Source organism: Puma concolor, chromosome B2, assembly GCF_028749965.1.
Source record: "Puma concolor isolate L17-30 chromosome B2, mPumCon1.1.hap2, whole genome shotgun sequence".
Taxonomy (NCBI): domain Eukaryota; kingdom Metazoa; phylum Chordata; class Mammalia; order Carnivora; family Felidae; genus Puma; species Puma concolor.
This window is the reverse complement of record NC_141671.1, coordinates 88,635,061-88,652,710: the sequence shown is the minus strand read 5'-3', so window position 1 is coordinate 88,652,710 and position 17,650 is coordinate 88,635,061. Positions and strand designations below refer to the sequence as shown.

The 17,650-nt window shown below is 41.4% G+C and overlaps 1 protein-coding gene and 1 long non-coding RNA gene across 6 annotated transcripts in view; one reads left to right on the top strand and one right to left on the bottom strand.

Annotated features, from left to right (window-relative positions):
* The window catches only part of LOC147581100 (uncharacterized), a 55,330-nt gene extending 40,117 nt beyond the window's left edge, over window positions 1–15,213 (bottom strand). For both annotated transcript variants that reach the window (XR_015251409.1, XR_015251410.1), the window contains exon 1: window positions 15,093–15,213. This is a non-coding gene — a long non-coding RNA (uncharacterized LOC147581100). The remainder of the gene's footprint in view (window positions 1–15,092) is intronic.
* Window positions 15,214–15,257: 44 nt separating this feature from the next.
* GPR63 (G protein-coupled receptor 63) overlaps window positions 15,258–17,650 on the top strand; it is a 52,183-nt gene continuing 49,790 nt past the window's right edge. For 2 of the 4 annotated variants that reach the window (XM_086707446.1, XM_086707444.1), the window contains exons 1-2: window positions 15,258–15,581; window positions 16,009–16,086. The gene's annotated coding sequence lies outside the window, so the exon portion shown is untranslated. Of the gene's footprint in view, window positions 15,582–16,008; window positions 16,091–17,650 lie in introns of all 4 variants that reach the window. The other 2 variants (XM_086707445.1, XM_086707442.1) reach the window with 1 other exon arrangement.

The following is a 17,650-nucleotide window of genomic DNA, read 5'->3' as shown; positions in this document are numbered from 1 at the left end:
ACGACCCAACCTACTGAATCCAGAAACTCTGGGGTGTCTCTCAGACATACATGTTTCTAAAAACCCCTCCTGAGATTCTGTTGTATGACAAAGTTTGAGAACCAGTACTATATAACTCTGAAAGCACACTCCGTAAGAAGTCCGGTCATCTTGAGGTCACCACACTGGAAAGACTATAAAGACTATTTAACCAGATAAAAAGAAAGACTATATAGAGAGACTACATAGAAATATGCCCAAGAAAGATGCCTGAGAAAGATGCCCGAGGACCCCAGCTGATCCAAGCCCTGGATGTCTGACAGTCACTTTTAATGTTTTAAAAATGTCTTTGAATAGATATAGGACTTTGAGAAGTATGTAGTGCTGTTTGTAGGTATGTGCTTTTAATTTACATAAGGAGTATTGTACTCTTTCTCACATTTTTCACTTAACAGTACATTTTCATGTATTTCTCACCACTGTGTGGTAATTCATTACATGTGTCTACTACATTTAACATTAATTCTCCAAATGATGAGCATCCAGGTTATCTTCAACTCTCCACTACCACAAACCATCGATCAACATCCTCATATATGCCCTGCCCCACTTCATGAACCTAGGAAAATTTCTATGAGGAGTACATTGATGAAGGAAAACTTAGATTCCCATTTTTATTTAGAAATAATTCTAGTAGAAGACAAGGCTCCTATGTCAGAAATTTTAAAAGACTGGTCGGGGAACAGTCAATACAAAAAGCCTTGATGCTTTCCTAGTTTTATATATAAAACATAATTTAAAAAAAGGATATTCATGCAGTTATTGCTATCTTAACAAGAGGTCATTCTTCAGGACTTAAATTGGTATCTGTTATTTTGTAAATTTCTTAACTATTCAGAAATAAATGTAATGTCCTTAGAAATGGAAATAGTACATATACTCCATAAGCCTCTTGAAAGCACTTCTAGTTTATTGTTAATTATTCAAACTGTGGATATATGGTACACATAAATTAACTATCTATTACCTGTGCCTGAAGGAGAAGAATGAGGAGTGCCTATTGTTAGTGTGAGGTTTTGCCAAATTCCATTACTTCCTCCTTTTCCCCTCTGGGGCTCCCTTGCTGATGGAGGGACTAAGCCAATTGGGGAAACAATGATAGGCTTATTCTTTAATAACCAGGAGAGTATCTGATACTTCAGGTCAAGAATGTGGTAAAAACAGGGCACCTGAGTGGCTCAGTCAGTTGAGCATCTGACTCTTGATTTCAGCTCAGGTCTTGATCCCAGGGGTGCGGGATCAAGCCCTGCATCGGGCTCTGTGCTGAGCATGGAGTCTGCTTATGATTCTCTCTTTCTCTTTCTCTCTCTCCCTCTGCCCCTCTCCCCAACTCGTGCTCTCTCTGAAAAAAGAAAAAAAAAAGACTGGAGTAAAAGACTATAGTAAAAGACTGTAGTAAAAACAGAATTGGCTGAGCCACATAAGTATCTGCTAGTCACTTGAACTGAGTATATTCAGGCTGCTGGACTTCCTAACTTACTTACCCAGGAAAGGACAGGGGAGGGAAAATGCCCAGTAGGTTTTCTAAAGGAGACTGAAGGCTTATGCACCCACTGCACATGGAAACAGGACCTAAAGGAAATGACTAGTTTGGCATTTTCCTTTAAGGCACAATAAGCTTGTGCATTAGGTAATTGTGGCCTAATGAGGGTTGATCCATTCAACAAGTATTTATTGAGAATGTATTTAACCAGATACAAAGAAGAATCCACTTTGTTGTAAGAGTTTATAAGCTAGAAAAATCTTTCTCAAAATGTGTATCTCAAAAATAGGTGTTTGATGTAGGAGAGATCTGTGGTCAGGAAAGTTTGAGAAATGTTGGGTTGTTTTGGTCTGTTCAAATTATTATGATATCCTGGGTGACTTACACAGCAAGCAGTTATTTCTCAGTTCTGAAGGCCGAAAATCCAAGATCAAGGAGCCAGCAGATTCAGTGCTGGTGAGGGCCTGATTCTTGGTTCACAGCCGGCTGGCTGTCTTCTGGCTGTGTCCTCAACATGGCAGAAAGAGTGAGACAGTCCTCTGGGGTTGTGGCACTAAGCCCAGGCATGGGGGCTCCGTCCTCATGACCTAATCACTTCCCAGAGTCCCCACCAGCAAATACCATCACACTGGGTGTTAGGATTAAAACATATGAATTTGGGAGGAATACAAATATTCAGTCCATTGCATGGGTTATAAATGTTAAACAGATTGCTTTTGGCAGGACTTAGTTCATGTAACGTGCAGATGATGTGATTCTGCAAAAGGAACAGAGACTATAGTATTTCCCAAATTGTCTAAAGGACTAATGTTCCACTGAAACAAACTTTCAGCAACATTTACGACCTTATCTACTCTTCTCTCCCTTTCTCCAGCCACACTCGTCCCCAGGCTGTTCCTTGACCATTCCAGCCCCTCAGCAGGAGGCTTCACTTTGTGTTTACCTCTGCCTGGGGCACTTTTCTGCAGATAGTCACTGCTCCACCACTCTGTGGTTATATTTATTAATTTTTCCTCCAACCCTCTTGATCTCCCGTTCCTACTTTCTTTTCCTCTATAGTAATTGTCACCTTGTAAAATACCATATATTTCACTTATTGATTGTGTTTATTGTATCTCCCCAGGAAAACATACGCTCCCTGAGGGCAATAGTTTTGACTGTTTTGTTCACTGTTGACTTCCCACAGTGCTGGGCACTGAATAATATGACTGAGGGAAGAACTGGTTTAGAGGGAGAATTGCTGTAAGAGATATTGTACAATAACTTTAAAATTCTAGTGGTGCCTCGGTGGCTCAGTTGGTTAAGCATCTGACTCTTGATCTTGGGTCATATCATGATCTCTTGGTTTGTGAGATGGAGTCCCATGTTGGGCTCTGTGCTGACAGTGCAGAGCCTGCTTGGGATTCTCTCTGTCCCTCTCTCTCTCTGCCTCTCCCCACTTCTTTCTCTCTGAAAATAAATAAACTGAAAAAATTCTAAACAATTATTCTCACTTTTGTGTATCTCATACTATCCCTCCTTCTTGATTTTCAGGTATCTCAGCCTTCGATATTAGTAATTTATTTATGACTTAATATTAAAAAGAAAAATTACAGGTGTCCCTGGGTGGCTCAGTTGGTTAAGTGTCCAACTTCAGCTCAGGTCATGATCTCGTGGTTCATGAGTTTGAGCCCTGTGTTGGGCTCTATGCTGACAGCTCAGAGCCTGGAGCCTGCTTCAGATTCTATGTCTCCCTCTCTCTCTGCCCCTCCCCCACTCATATTCTGTCTCTCTCTCAAAAATAAATAAACATAAAAAAAAACTAAAAAAAGAAAAATCACTATTTAATTCTAAAATCTGATTCACCCAGATAACGGAAAGGATGGTTTTGAGAAAACAAAGTAGATCTGGCTGTAAAGTTACCTTCCAAAGCATATGGACCACTAGTTCAAAAAACAAACAAAAAAACAAAAAAATACATATAATGTGTCCAGAGAAAAGTCTAAGAAGAACTTTTAACTTTGATCTTAAGTTCATCTCCCCCCTCCACTGTTTCTCTTAATGATAAGTCATTACAGAAATATATCCTTAAATAGGGGCCTGTGAACTTAAAAAAAGATACCTCTTCTTTCTTTTTTCCCATCCTAAGTGAAATGCTTGTTTATTGAACTGTCATCAAATGTAATTTGATTAAATTGCACTCATTCATGCTTACATCCCCGTATATAAGGCTAGCTTGTTCTAAAAACTAACAAAAATAACAAAGCAGAAAATAATACAATTCTTTTCAGTTTCATCTTTCTTTATAAAAATCTGTGTCTAACTTTTCTGATGTTTAATTTTTAAGAAATGTTGGTTGTGAGTTCAAAGTTTTAATGGGACTAGAATAAACTTTAATGAATTTTTGTGTTATGGAACTTTTCAAACATACACAGAAGTAGAAAGAATAACACACTAAATCCTACGTATCTCTACTCTAGCTTCAACATCTATCAACATTATATCATCCTTGGACAATTTAAATATATAAGAAAGGAGTCTTCATTACTAAAAGGAGTCCTGTTTTTAGTTCTATATCAAGTGTAAGACTCAAGTTTGATTTCACACCAAACTATCCTAGAATCAGTACAAAATGTTAATAACTGAAATTGGGTGGAGATCAAAGGTCAAGGGGTAAGGAGGGGGAGATTCCCCATAGTATGGCTGAAGGCATACTTTTGTTTCTTTAAAAAAAATTTTTTTAAAAAAATTTTTTTAATGTTTATTTATTTTTGAGACAGAGAGAGACAGAGCATGAATGGGGGAGGGTCAGAGAGAGGGAGACACAGAATCTGAAACAGGCTCCAGGCTCTGAGCTGTCAGCACAGAGCCTGACGTGGGGCTTGAACTTGTGGACCGTGAGATCATGACCTGAGCCGAAGTCGGCCGCTTAACCGATTGAGCCACCCAGGCACCCCTAAAAATTTTTTTTTTAATGTTTATTTGTTTTTGAGAGAGAGAGATAGAGCATGAGCAGTGGAGGGGCAGAAAGAGAGGGAAACACAGAATCCAAAGCAGGCTCCAGGTTCTGAGCTGTCAGCACAGAGCCTGACTTGGGGCTCGAACCCACGAATCGCAAGATCATGACTTGAGCAGAGCCAAAGTTGGACACTCAACAGACTGATCCACCCAAGTGCCCCCCCTTTTGTTTCTTAATTATGACCCTATCAAAATCATCTTATTTAATAAAATAATACTTATTAATATTAGTCACCATTTTGGCTCAGTTGGTTAAGCATCCAACTCGATTTCGGCTCAGGTCATGATCTCATGATCTCAATGGTGGGGATTGAGCCCCACATTGGGCTCAGCGCTGGGCATGGAGCCTGCTTAAGATTCTCTCTCTCCACTCACACATGCTGTCTCTCCCTCTCACTCTCTTTCTAAAAAAAAATATTAGTCACCATTTATTGCGTGTCTTCTGGGCAATTTGCTATTTCTTTCACAAATATTTCTGTATTCAGCTTTCACCAACCCTGCAAGCTAGTTATCCCCAGTTTTCAAATGAGGCAGTTGGAAGCTCAGAATGGCTAAGTAGGTTTCTAAGATTGCCCAGAATCTAGAGAACAGGGCTGGGATTCAAACCCAGGTCTGTCTAAGTCTCAGCCAGATCCTACCACTCTCCACCTCCAACCCCAACGCTTGTGTCTCCTGTCCTGACTCTGTGACTCCTCTGTGAGATTCCTGGAGAGTCCCTTTACCATCCTGTAGCAGATGCTGTCAGTGCCCTGCCAGTTCCCCTGGCATATCATATTTCCATGCATGCTAGCTACACTTCTGATTGTCGGAACCTGCATCTCTGCTTGAGAGCCTTCTCACACCTCTGGAACCCCAGAGTTCTGCCCCAGCACAGGAGAGTCTAGACATTCTAGAAAATTACCACTTCCCACTCAACTAGTGATTGGTAGGAGCTAAATATCCAGCTCCCTCATCCTTGGGCAGGATAACTCTGAAATGCTTGCTCTGTACTGGCTCCAGAGTTTGTCAGCAGTATTGATTCTACCTGAATACAGTGGAAGTTTACTTGAAAATACACCCTTTGATGATTCTTCCCTTCCAGTCTCATTTTCCCACCTCCTAAATTAAGTTTTTGTGCTCATATCCTCTCAGGATCTGCTTCTAAAGGAACTAAGCCTCTTCTATGCCTCAATTCCTTAACTATCAAGAGCAAAGATGTTGTATAAGATGAATTCAAGAATTCTATAGTTCTGTTGTGTGATAGTAAATGTCACCCAGACTTCGAACAGGGCCTTGTCTTCTTATGAGTCAGATCAAATGAGCTCAATACCACCAGCCCTAAATTCATGGCCATGGGAGTCAGAAGCCTTCTCAAGAGTTCTGAGAATTCCTAAAGCGTTTATGAAGTCTGCTCACATCTACTTCCCACGCTTCTGCTACTTTAGAGATTCTGTTCTACCCTGTGGACCCAGATGGGGCTCTCAGCTTTTACTTCTTTCTCTTTTTTTTCCTTTGTTTTCCCTAAAGTTTATTTATTTTTGAGAGAGAGCAAGAGAGCGTGGGGGAAGGGGAGGGAGGGAGAGAGAGAGAGAGACAGAGAGAGAGAGACAGAGAGAGAGAGACAGAGAGAGAGAAAATCTCAAGCAGGCTCCAAGCTGTCAGTGCAGAGCCTGATGCAGGGCTTAAGCCCACGAACCATGAGATCTTGACCTGAGAGTCATGATCAAGAGTCAGATGCTTAACTGATTGAGCCACCCAACCACTCCTCAGCTTTGACTTCTCTTAAAGCAAACAAACAACAAACAAAAACAAGTCCCTAAAAGCATGTGTAGCTTAGTCAGACATTAATGAATTTCTGGAGAGAGGATGAATGAAGGAATGGTTTGGGGTCTCGTAACACAAATAACTACAGGCAACACTGCTCTTATCAGAGTTCTCACAAGGCTTTGAGGAACCCCCTGCTGAGGATTTTCACTGATGCTTCCCCTTACCTAGTCCCAGGGCTTCTCCCTCTCTTTCTTCCTCCTGTCTTTGGTTCTTCACTCGTCTCTATCCTTGTTAATCTCAGGAGCAATAGCATCCCATCCCTTGTCCATGCAACCCAGCTTCTCCCTTCTGGAATGTTTTGACACATGTTTGTTATCTAAGCCTCAATGGCCTCGCTTATATGATGTGACCTCATCAATTTATTCTCCCAAACAATGACACATTCCTGCTTAGGAGAATTCTGGTGAACATTGTTCAGTGAATCATCTCTTCCCTTTTCCCCAACCCCTTCTCCAGTGAGTTAAAAATAGTTCTTTTCTTTCCTTCTTCTAGTGGGCACTGCTGTTATCTCTTTGACTTACCAAAACAGGAATCCTAAGTTAGTTTTTACTTTTTCTGTTTCGTGTTCTCTTCTTTCTCTCTCCATAAAGCCGATACACTTAGCCCTCTTTTCCAGGCAGCACTTGATGCTGGTCTCTGTCTCACTGTAAGCACATCACACCTTTTCTAAAGATGCAGATGGCTTCTCACTGTTCCACAGATAATGTGCACACATGATGGTCTTTCAAAGAAGTCTTTCTGTATTCAGAAAAATAAGTACACACTAATTCCTTGTGGCTTCCCTAAGCTGGCTCTGCTACAACTTTCCTATAGTTTCTAATAAAACCTCAATTATGTTCTTCAAATTGTTTCCTAGCTGTCAGATTCATGTGATCTGAATAACAAACATGTCTTTATCCACCAAGAAGAAGGCACTAGGATGGGATGAGATGCATCAGAAATTTATTGGTGGAAATATCACTGAAAGATAAAGAAGAGGAAGTAGGAAGTAGTAAGAGCCTTCAGACCACGTTGTAGGTCTCAGGAGTGTGCAAGGAGAGCGAGGAGGAAGGAGGGTTGGGTATGAAGAATCTCAGACTGTAGCACAGTTCTCAGAAAGTTTTGGTCAGGCTGATGAGGAGTCCTGGAGCCAAAGCTGCCCATTAGAGGAGTTCTATGTCTGCAGGAATGGGCAACAGCAGTGCCCCAGCCATTCTCTGTCATTGGCTGAGGGCAGGCCAAGGGGAGTGTGACGTTAGTGAATGCAGGGCTGGATCTTTAGGGCAGTGAGGTCAAGTTCCTGCAGTAGAACAGCTGACTGGTGTATTTTAATGGCCACCACGTTGTTACTCAATACCTTCCTTTCTGTTGGTAGACTCTTTTTTACCACTTTGCCCATTACCTATATAAGTTATGTATCTAATATCAGCAGAGAATCTTTAGAAGGCAAACATTACATGTCAAATAATTATGTATAATAAAGAATTAAGATGATTTTACACAGTAATTTTGAGAATTGTTTTCTCTTAGTCATTTTTATCCTAAACTGGAGGATTTTAAGTTATGACTTCCAAAAAACCCTACAAATTGGAATAAAATTCCTTTACACTCAAATAAGTGTCTATCCATTATCTTTGTTTAAAAAACTAGAATGCTCAAATTTTATATCTTCTAAATATTCTTTAAAGGTTATTGAAATAATGGGGCACCTGGGTGGCTCAGTCAGTTAAGCATCTGACTCTTGATCTCAGCTCAGATCTTGATCTCAGATATTTGAGTTTAAGCCCCGTGTTTGGCTCTGCACTGGGCATGAAGCCTATTTTTTGAAAAAAAAAAAAAAAAAAAAAAAAAAAAAAGTTACTGGAGTGATACCTTTGTAAGGGCTAATTATAATTTTTTTTTTTAAGTATCAATTATATGAAAAATGAGTGATTACTTTAAAAAAGATAGATGATACAACTTACTATCAGCAGGTAAGAACCACTTCACTGGTCAAAAAATACATGCTGAAAAAAATCTCAGTTAGTGACAGTGATATTGAAAATTGTTATTTATATTTCTCAATGGAAAAATTTAAAATCAGCTGCTATAATTCCAAGCTTTCTAAAAGGAAATAAGAAAAAAAGAATGCCCAGAAAAATATGAACTTGGTGTTATTAGTCATAGCTCCAACATGCATGGACATTAACTTTCTATCAGAGACCAAGTGATTTAGATGAATGTTTTATTTACTCTTCATAATAGTTCATTCTTATTCCCAATACACAGGTAAAGAAACTGAGGGCTTAAGAGGTTAACTAACCAACTGCCTAAGGTCCCTCCATCATGGCGGCACTAGAAATAGAACCTGTGATTTTCACAGGATTTATCTATCTATCTATCTATCTATCTATCTATCTATCTATCTATCTATCTACTGCATATCTACTACTATCTTGCACTTCCAGTTAAGCTCCTGCTCAATTGGGCTTGAGTGTGTGAGCTATAAGGCCTCTTTTCCTTCTATAGATAAAGACAGAATTTCAAAACCTTTAGTCATATATGAAACATTTTCATGAATATTGTCTTATTCTCAAAATATCTGTACTTTTATTGACTTAATCTTTTTAATTGACTCATTAAAAAAAAAAAAAACAGCTTCAGGGGCATCTGGGTGGCTCAGTGGGTTAAGTGTCCTATGCTTGATTTTGGCTCAAGTCATGATCTCATGGTTCATGAGTTTGAGCCCTGCCTCGCGGGCTCTGCACTGGCAGTGTGGAGCCTGCTTGGGTTTCTCTCTCTCCCTCTCCCCTGCTCACTCTCTCTCTCAAAATAATAAATAAATAAGTAAAAAAAAAAAAAACCCATCTTCATCGACAGAAGTAATGTCCATGAGACTGTTGTAATAGTTATATTTTCAATTCGTAATAAATTAAATAGACATAATAAAGTTTACATTCTCCTAAAATTGAATCTCCTAAAATTGAATTGAACCAATACTAGTCCAGATACAAGTGTTGGAGACACACCAGACTAAGACACAGACTAAAAGCAGGCTGAGTAGCTGCTCTCCATCTAGTCTCACTGGTCTTGGGTTGCTGGATCTTACCTCTGCAATGCTTATTTAGAGTGTGTGTGTGCACATGTGTACGTGTGAGTGCAGGCCTGCTATGGGGGGTGGGAAATAGTGTGATGGGGTAAGGTAAGGAAAGGGAAAAGGCCAAAAGATCATGTCTTCACTAAGGTTTACAAAAAGGATAAAAGCATTCAGCCAGTTAGTTCCTATGGGCTCACCTGTAGACTTCATCATGGACATTGCAAATCGAGGTAGCCAGAGCTGGTCACTGGAGATAATCATTGAGGCACAGAGATACTTGGAGAGTGGGCACCTGTGATGCAGAGAGCCAGCTGTGTGGAATGGTTGTGGGCTCCTCCCCCAGAGACTCTCACTGATCACTATTTTGGTTCGGTACTATGCCTTGAATGTGACTAGTAAATACTGGCCAAAAATATTATAACAAAAGACTTCTGAGACTAGAAAACTTGTTTCTAAAGATACTCAAGATGTAACCGGGCCCAGACTCACATATATTTGTCATTGTCTGATTAGCAAAATCAAGAGAAGGATTTTAATAAAAGGTTAACTCAACATCAAAGAGAAAGTTGTTAATTTTTTTTTTTTACACAAACTTTATTAGGGAACTTTCCAAGCATAGACAATAACAGAAGTAAAGGATAATAAACCTCCATGTATCATCTCCCAGTTATAAAAATTATAGTCATTTTTCCACCTATTACTCCTTCTGTTTTTTTGAGCAGGATTTTAAAATTCTTCAGTATGCACCTCTGATGAAATTTTTGTTTTATATACAACTCTTCTGTCATTACCACATCTAAGAAAATCAACAGTAACTTATTTACACTATCTAATACTTAGTCTATAATCTGATTTTCCTGATAGTCTCATGGTTCTTTTCACAGGTGGTTTGTTCAAAAAAGGACACAAAGTCCACACATTACATTTCATGATTATGATTTTTAAATCTCTTTTCTTCTTTAAAGGCCCCTGTTTCTTCGTGCCATTGATTTGGTAGTGAAACGAGGTCATTTTTTCTATTGAATGTTTGCCATTCTGGATTTGACTGATTCCTTCCTTGAGGTGGTTTTCAAACTCGATCCTCGGTCTCCTATATTTCTTATTAGTTCCAGAGGCTTGATTAGATTCAGCTTCCATTTCTTAGGCAAGAAGACCCGGTAGTGGTTCCGGGTCCTTTTTTTGTCATATCATGTTGCATATAAGGTCTAATTGTTAAAATTTTAGGTTTTAAGATTTTTATTCAGTTGCTCTGTCTCTTTGGAGAGATTCAAAAGTATTCTATGTTCATTATCTTTGCCCAACCAAATACAAAAAAAGTCAAGCTTTACACAGACAACATAACTAGGCAGAATAACTGGTTCTGAGTCTCTTGGACACTTTGTATTTGAAGAAAGATCCTCCCACTTCATACACAGAGGGGACTGACTGTATAGGGGAAAAATGTATAAGATATAAACACTGAGGGATTCCTAAATGTAAGATTACAAAAAGTACATCAGTAATTAGTATATTTAGAAACTGTATCATTAAAAGTCAGGATGAAAATAGCTGAATTTAATGAGTCATTTGTTAATTATTTAGCTTATGGATTTCCAATGCCATTTGCTTCTAGCCCTTTTCCTCTTCCTTAGGGATTTTTTGGTGGTATTTTACTGCTTTTTAGCACCTCCAGAAACTACTGTATACTGCTAACTGACCATAAATTGTATACTTGGAGAGATGCATAAGAGATTATGACTCAGGATCCATGCTGTGCTACTGACTGAGATAAACCACAAGCAGTTTGCACCACAGTTGAAGATTTTCAGAGCCAAAAGTAGTTAGAATTCTGCTGATGACCTAGCATGCTATCTATTGCTTGGCAAAAGAAACAGAGACATAAATCATGAAGATCAATGTGCCTACTGAAGAAATAGGCAGTGTTTCACCAGGCTCCTCAGGTGCTAGATGTATTTTGCTATGGGTCCAGCCCAGGGGCTTGCAGAGATGACTGTACCTGGGAGCTTTGAAACTCTGATGTGCAGACTCTTATCCTAGAATTATGTCTGATTCTCTAAGGGTGGGTCCCAGGTACTGGGATTTTGAAAAAGTTCTTCAGGTGATTCTAATGTGAAATCATCTCCAATTCAGCCAGCAAATAAGAGGTACCATATATAGTCTTACTCTGTACAAAGGCCAGTGCCGAAAATCTCTTGCACATAAAGAAACCAATGCCTGGAGAGATGTTATTTGATCAATGTCCTGCTACAAAGCAGAGTTTCATATCCACTCTGTCTGGCTTCTGAACTAGGGGCTTTTGAACTTTTTTTGAACATAGTCCAAAGTAAGATAAAAAAATTTACATTATAGCTGAGAACACATAACATAATAAAACATAAGTTTAACAACAATACTCAATCTTATTTAGTGTTTTAATACTAATACTAAATCTTTAATACTAATACTAAATACTTAATCTTTATTAAGTATTTTCTTTCTGTTCCAAACACATGGCAAGATCTTTACTTCATCACTGACTTCTCATTTTGTTTGTTTTCTCACATAGGAAGCCCATTTTTTTTCTATGTATTTTTTAGAGGCTGTCAAGGTGGTTCCTGGCTAAAAAGCATTTCCCAGACTACTCCAGCTTATGTGTCTCTTATTTCAATGCTTATAGTTAACACACTGAGCTCATCACACATTTTTTTTTAAATCCTAAATTGTATGATATACTGTGATTCTCTGAATTTGTCTTCTTAGATGGTTAATGTCTCCTTGGCTGAATTTAACTCTCTAAGGACAGTGACTATGTTGTGTACTTTTGTATCTATATTATTTGAAATGTGTAGCAGAGCTGGACATGTCACAGATGCTAAAAACAGCTGCATGACCTTAGGTCAGTCTCTTAGCTTTTATTTCTTTATCTATGAAATAAACTGGGATGTTTTAGGTTAATTCTAAAGCCTCTTCCAGGTTTTTAAGACTATCTTTCTACGATACGTACAAACTTCATAAAATAGAGAGATGAAGGAAGAAAATATAAAACGTTTTTATGAGCAACCGCAAGAAAAGTTCTTGGTGGGAAGAAAAAAAGCTGAAACTGGCATTTTTTGGTAGGCGAAATATAAACTCCTCTGTGCTATCTCTGAGCAGATAAAGAAGAACTTATTGGAGTTTGAAATGAAGTTGGGCCCTGTGTCACTTGGATACTGAAATGTGATTATTCACAGGCCACATTTCTTTTTCAAGTTGAATGAACATACTGTATAGGTAATAAGAAATTTCCATGGGCCCTTATCAAGTTGAATTGATTATATAATAACATAAAGTTTAACAAGGAATGGGGGGGTGGGGGCATGCGGATAGGAAAAAAAATGATTGAATACAATTACGTCCTAGACACCATTTGTTTGCAAGTGGTTGTTAAACATCACTGAGCACTTTCCCAGGGCTTCTGAGGTCAAAGGATGTGGATAACTGATTCAATTACTTACAACCCATGACCATCAGCATTCTTCTGGTCCTGAGGCTATTGGCAGAAGACACAGAGAGCTAGTCAGTCCCTAAGGGGCTGTGAGTGTGTGCGAGGGTGAGGGGGTGTGTGTGTGTGTGAAATGGGGGGCTGTGGGGAGTGGGTCATCTACGGTCTTTATCTACTCAACATTCATTTTCTCTTTGTTGGCAAAACAAATTTTCCTTTGGGAAACCTCCTCTCTCCCACTCAGTTCATGTGATTTACGTGTGTGTGTGTGTGTGGGGGGGGTGGACACTAAAGCTCCCTTGATCTTTTTCAGACAGTCAAGTGACCCCAATCTGCAGGGTATGTTCAAACCCACAGTTATAATGCTTAGTTCAGAGATGAGTGTAGGACCCAAGTTAGTCCAATAAGACTTATTCCTTGCTAGTGGGATCAGTTGCTAAGGAGGTTGGAGGAGAAATTAATGCTGGGGCTGTCAGTCTAGGCCCTTATTAGAGAAAACAAAACTAGTTCAATGAAAGCACAGCCACAATATGGAGAGAAATGGAGTCCTAACATTCTTTGAGCATCTGGAGAAAAAAAAAGATTTAAAAAACAATTTCTTCTCCTTCTTCCTCCTCCTCTTCTTCTTCTCCTTTTTTTTTTTAAAAATTTTTTTTTTTTTTTCCAACGTTTATTTATTTTTGGGACAGAGAGAGACAGAGCATGAACGGGGGAGGGGCAGAGAGAGAGGGAGACACAGAATCAGAAACAGGCCCCAGGCTCCGAGCCATCAGCCCAGAGCCCGACGCGGGGCTCGAACTCACAGACCGCGAGATCGTGACCTGGCTGAAGTCGGACGCTTAACCGACTGCGCCACCCAGGCGCCCCATTCTTCTCCTTTTTTTTTTTTTTTACACCCCCAGATCTACTCTTGGCTTTTTAAGCATGTGAGCCAATACATTCCAACCTCTTCCACTGTAGGTTTTCTTAAGTCACTTTGAGTTGGGTGTTTATTACATCCAATTATCCTGACTATATGGGAGTTTATCATAATAGGAAGATATCTCCTGGGGCACCTGGGTGGTACAATCTGTTAAATCTCTGACTCTTGATTTTGGCTCAGGTCATGATCAAGGACCATGGCTCAACGACCACAGTCTCCTGCTTCTAGAGAGCCCAAGGCATATTTCTGCTCCACATTATAAAAGAAGTTGCTCCAATCTTTTGCACATTGTCTCCTTGTCCTCTTCCTCCACAAGTCAGCATGTGCTTGTTATGCAGCTGCAGGTGGCAGGAGAGGAAGAACTGAGGTCCAGTCTCAGGCTCCTTGATGCTGGTGCTTTTGTGTGCATGGAGAAACTACCACTCCCTCTGAGTCCGTCCCCTGGCGGGGGTCGGGGGAGTTCTTTGTAGCCCAGGCTGGATCTTCACCTTGAATTGAGGGCCCATCTCCAGGTCAGCCAGAGGACACTGTGCAGGGTACCAGGATACAAATGACACCCTATCCTGAGGCCCCAAGGTACTAAGAAGCAAGAGCTGGAGGCATGAGGTAGAAAAAGAAGCTCTCTGCTGCCCACACCCACTGTTACCATGGTCTGTTCCTAAGGCTGATGGCTGCTGATGCTGTGTGTCTCTGGGGCAACTCCACACTGCGCATACCCCACTGTGGTCTCGGCAGTGATCACAAATGTTGATGATAGTTGGAAAAATAGTATCACTTGTCACTTGAAAGTAATATTTCCCAGCGTCATTTAGGTCTTAAGGTGGTATCTTTTCAGGGGGGCCTTTCTGAGTTTGGGGATCTTTACAACTAATCTCTGTTGATGAAAGTCAACTGTTCTAGTAATCCAGTTGGAGGCCATCTGGCAATTGGCCATTGGAAGAGAACAAAGCATAGGACAAAGCAGGACATTTGGTAAATTTCCCATGCCATTTGCCAGTGACACTTTCAGAGGTCAGTCTAGGGGACCCTACTGGCCTGGCCTTTGGTTATTTCAGTGTTCAGCGCTCCCGGGGAGACCCTCACCACTGTGTGGAAGATAGAGAGGACATGCCTGACACACGTGAGGGAACGCAATTCCACTGGGCAGTCGCCAGCGGCGCAAAGGGCTTTGGGGGCGCGGACGACAGCGGCGCTGCGGAGGGGGTCAGGAAGGCAGGACCCTAAAAGGATGGGGGCGGTTAGGAGACTGGGCTACGTTCCAGGGCAAAAGTGGGGCGCAAGCCAGCGGCGGGAGCGGCGCTCGGGTGCTGGGTGCCAGCACTTGTCCTACCTTTGCCCAGGCGAAGGGGCGACCAGACCCGGCGAGGAGCGGGAGGAGCGGCCGGAAACCCGCGAGCGCAGCAGCCCTGGGGTAGGCTGGACGGCGGCCTCCAGAATCTCAGCGTCGCCGCCTGCCCCCTCCCTCTTTACTTGCCTCCGCCCCCTCTCCCCTCCTCCCCCAGCCCTCACGTCCTGAAACGCGGCGGGCGCCTTTAAGAGGGAGCTTTGGTTACCCTGGGGGCGGGAACCCCTCGGCAGATCGGGAGGCGGCGGCGCTCGCCCGCGATGCTCCTCACTTTCTGCTCTAGCTCCCGCCGCCGCCGCCGCCGCCGCCTGGGTCGCCACACCGCCTCCTCCTCTTCCTCCTCCTCCTCTGCCTCGAAGCGTCGTTTTCTGCAGCGGAGAGAAGTGCTATGTCAGGAAAGTTCCGGGAGGGACTGGAGGGGGCCATGCTCCCTGGGCTCTGCTGCAGGCGCCCGCGCGCAGCCCTTTGTATGAGGTGAGACTTGGGGTCCGCGGCCCCCCGGACAGGTAGCCACCCGCCGGGAGCGCGTCGCTCCGCGGCGCTGGGGAGGCGGTGCTGTCGGGCGGAGTGGCGGCGGAGAAGCAGCTTGCTTAGACCGAAGTTGTGCAGGAGAGGCTCGGGTTTTCGGGAAGGTTTTGCGGCAGCCCGCGCCGCACGGTGGGGGCCCGACCGGGACTCGGTTTCCCTGGGTGCCGCCTGCCTCGCCTCCCGGCGCCCCCTGGCGCCATCCCCTGCCCGCTGGAGCAGTTGGGCCTTCTAGGAAACTGGGCGGCTGCAGGTTGGCCCCCAGCGCCAGCTTTTGCTCGGCGGGGCTTTCTCCTCCAGAAGCTAAGTGCCAGGAGTGAGAGGAAGGGGATGGAATCCTCTTGAACTTTTACACTGTGCTCTCGTCTCTCTTTAGGCGTGAAATGGACCTCGTTTGCCCAAGTCCGGAAGCTCCCCGGGAGCTCTAACAGTTCTAAGAGCTTGCCTCTTACATGTGGGTAAGCTTGCGGCGCTGTGTGTCTGTCTTTCAGCCCTGGCCGGTTTTCAGCGTCGCCCTGATTTTAGTCCTCTCTTCCCCGCCCCTTTTGAAACATTCTTTCTTTCCTTCTCCTTCTCCTTCTCCTTCTCCTCTCTAATATCCTTGACGTACTGAACATACACAGACAAGTACAAAACCCCCCAGAGATATATCTTTATGATATGCCCTGTAGGTCTGACCCAAAATTTCAAATTGATCCTTTCGTCTCTGGTAAGATATTTAGATTTGGTCTGGACACTTATGGAATACAGGTATCCCCCGTAGTAGGTATGCATTTTTTTTTTTTTTTTTTGGCAAGGTTTTAACTGTACCTTTTTAAAATAGGATTTTCGCTTTATTTATTTGCTTATTGGTGAATATGGTTTTCATTATGTGTTAGATTAAAAGGCTCCAACTAATTTTAAGGGTAGTATTTTTAAGAATCATAAAAAAAAAACCCCAAACCAAAAACAAACCCTGATGTTTCTTGCATAATCCAACATTACTTCAGACAATTTTACCCCTGGATAAGGTATGTAATTCGTGTAATTATTTGATGAAACCTAATATATGAGTACATTTATTACACAAATGGGTACGTTTTCTTTTTTCATGTGTCCTGTGGGTGAAGGAAGCCCATTTTCTCACACCTTCAAGTCTCTACTACACCTGTCTACTCCTCTTTCTGTCTTCTCTCACACTGTGTACATCTGATGTCAGTTGCAAATCAAAGATGCTGATGAAAAGTCCCTACATTTTGTGAAGTGTTGCATAGCCAAAGTTTTAGTGATATAATTGATTGCATCATCCAGATTATTTTAAACAATTAAAATAGAATGTGGGAGCTTGTTTAAGGAAAAGAATGTCATAAGTATTTAAATTCTCAGTTATATGCATTACAGATAATCTCTTTGTGAAAAAATACTACCAAAATAGAGAGGGAGTATTATAGGAAACATTTGCGGTGGTGAAGTTTTGAAAGGAAATCGTTACAGGATAATCATTAATATTATAACATCTTGTTAGGTATGTAAATTTTTATCTCTGAGCAAAATTTTGTTACTTTGCTCTCAAGTATACCAGAACTGAAACTTAGAACTCACCATCCCAGCATTTTCTGAAAATTGACAGCAAACTGAATGTTCTTGGGAAAAAATTTGTTTATAAAAAGTCACATACTTAAGATCCTAACTGAAGTTACCACTTTACCTTAAGTTTGCTTGAGTCCAGACAAGAGAGAACTGCGTTAAGAATTTGGGGTTCCAAGGTGAATGGGACTTAGCTCCTAGAATTTACAATTTTCTAGGAAATTTAACAATTTTGAGATTTTATATATGGTTTATTTGATGTGAGAGATTGTTTTATGAATGATGCTTTTTTAAAAAAAAATTAATCTCTACACCCAACGTGGGGCTTGAACTCACCACCCTGAGATCAAGAATTGCATGCTCTACCTACTGAGTGATCCAGGTGTCCCTCAATGCTTCTTTTTGAAACTATATATATATCACAAATTTATATATATAATTAAATAGTCCAC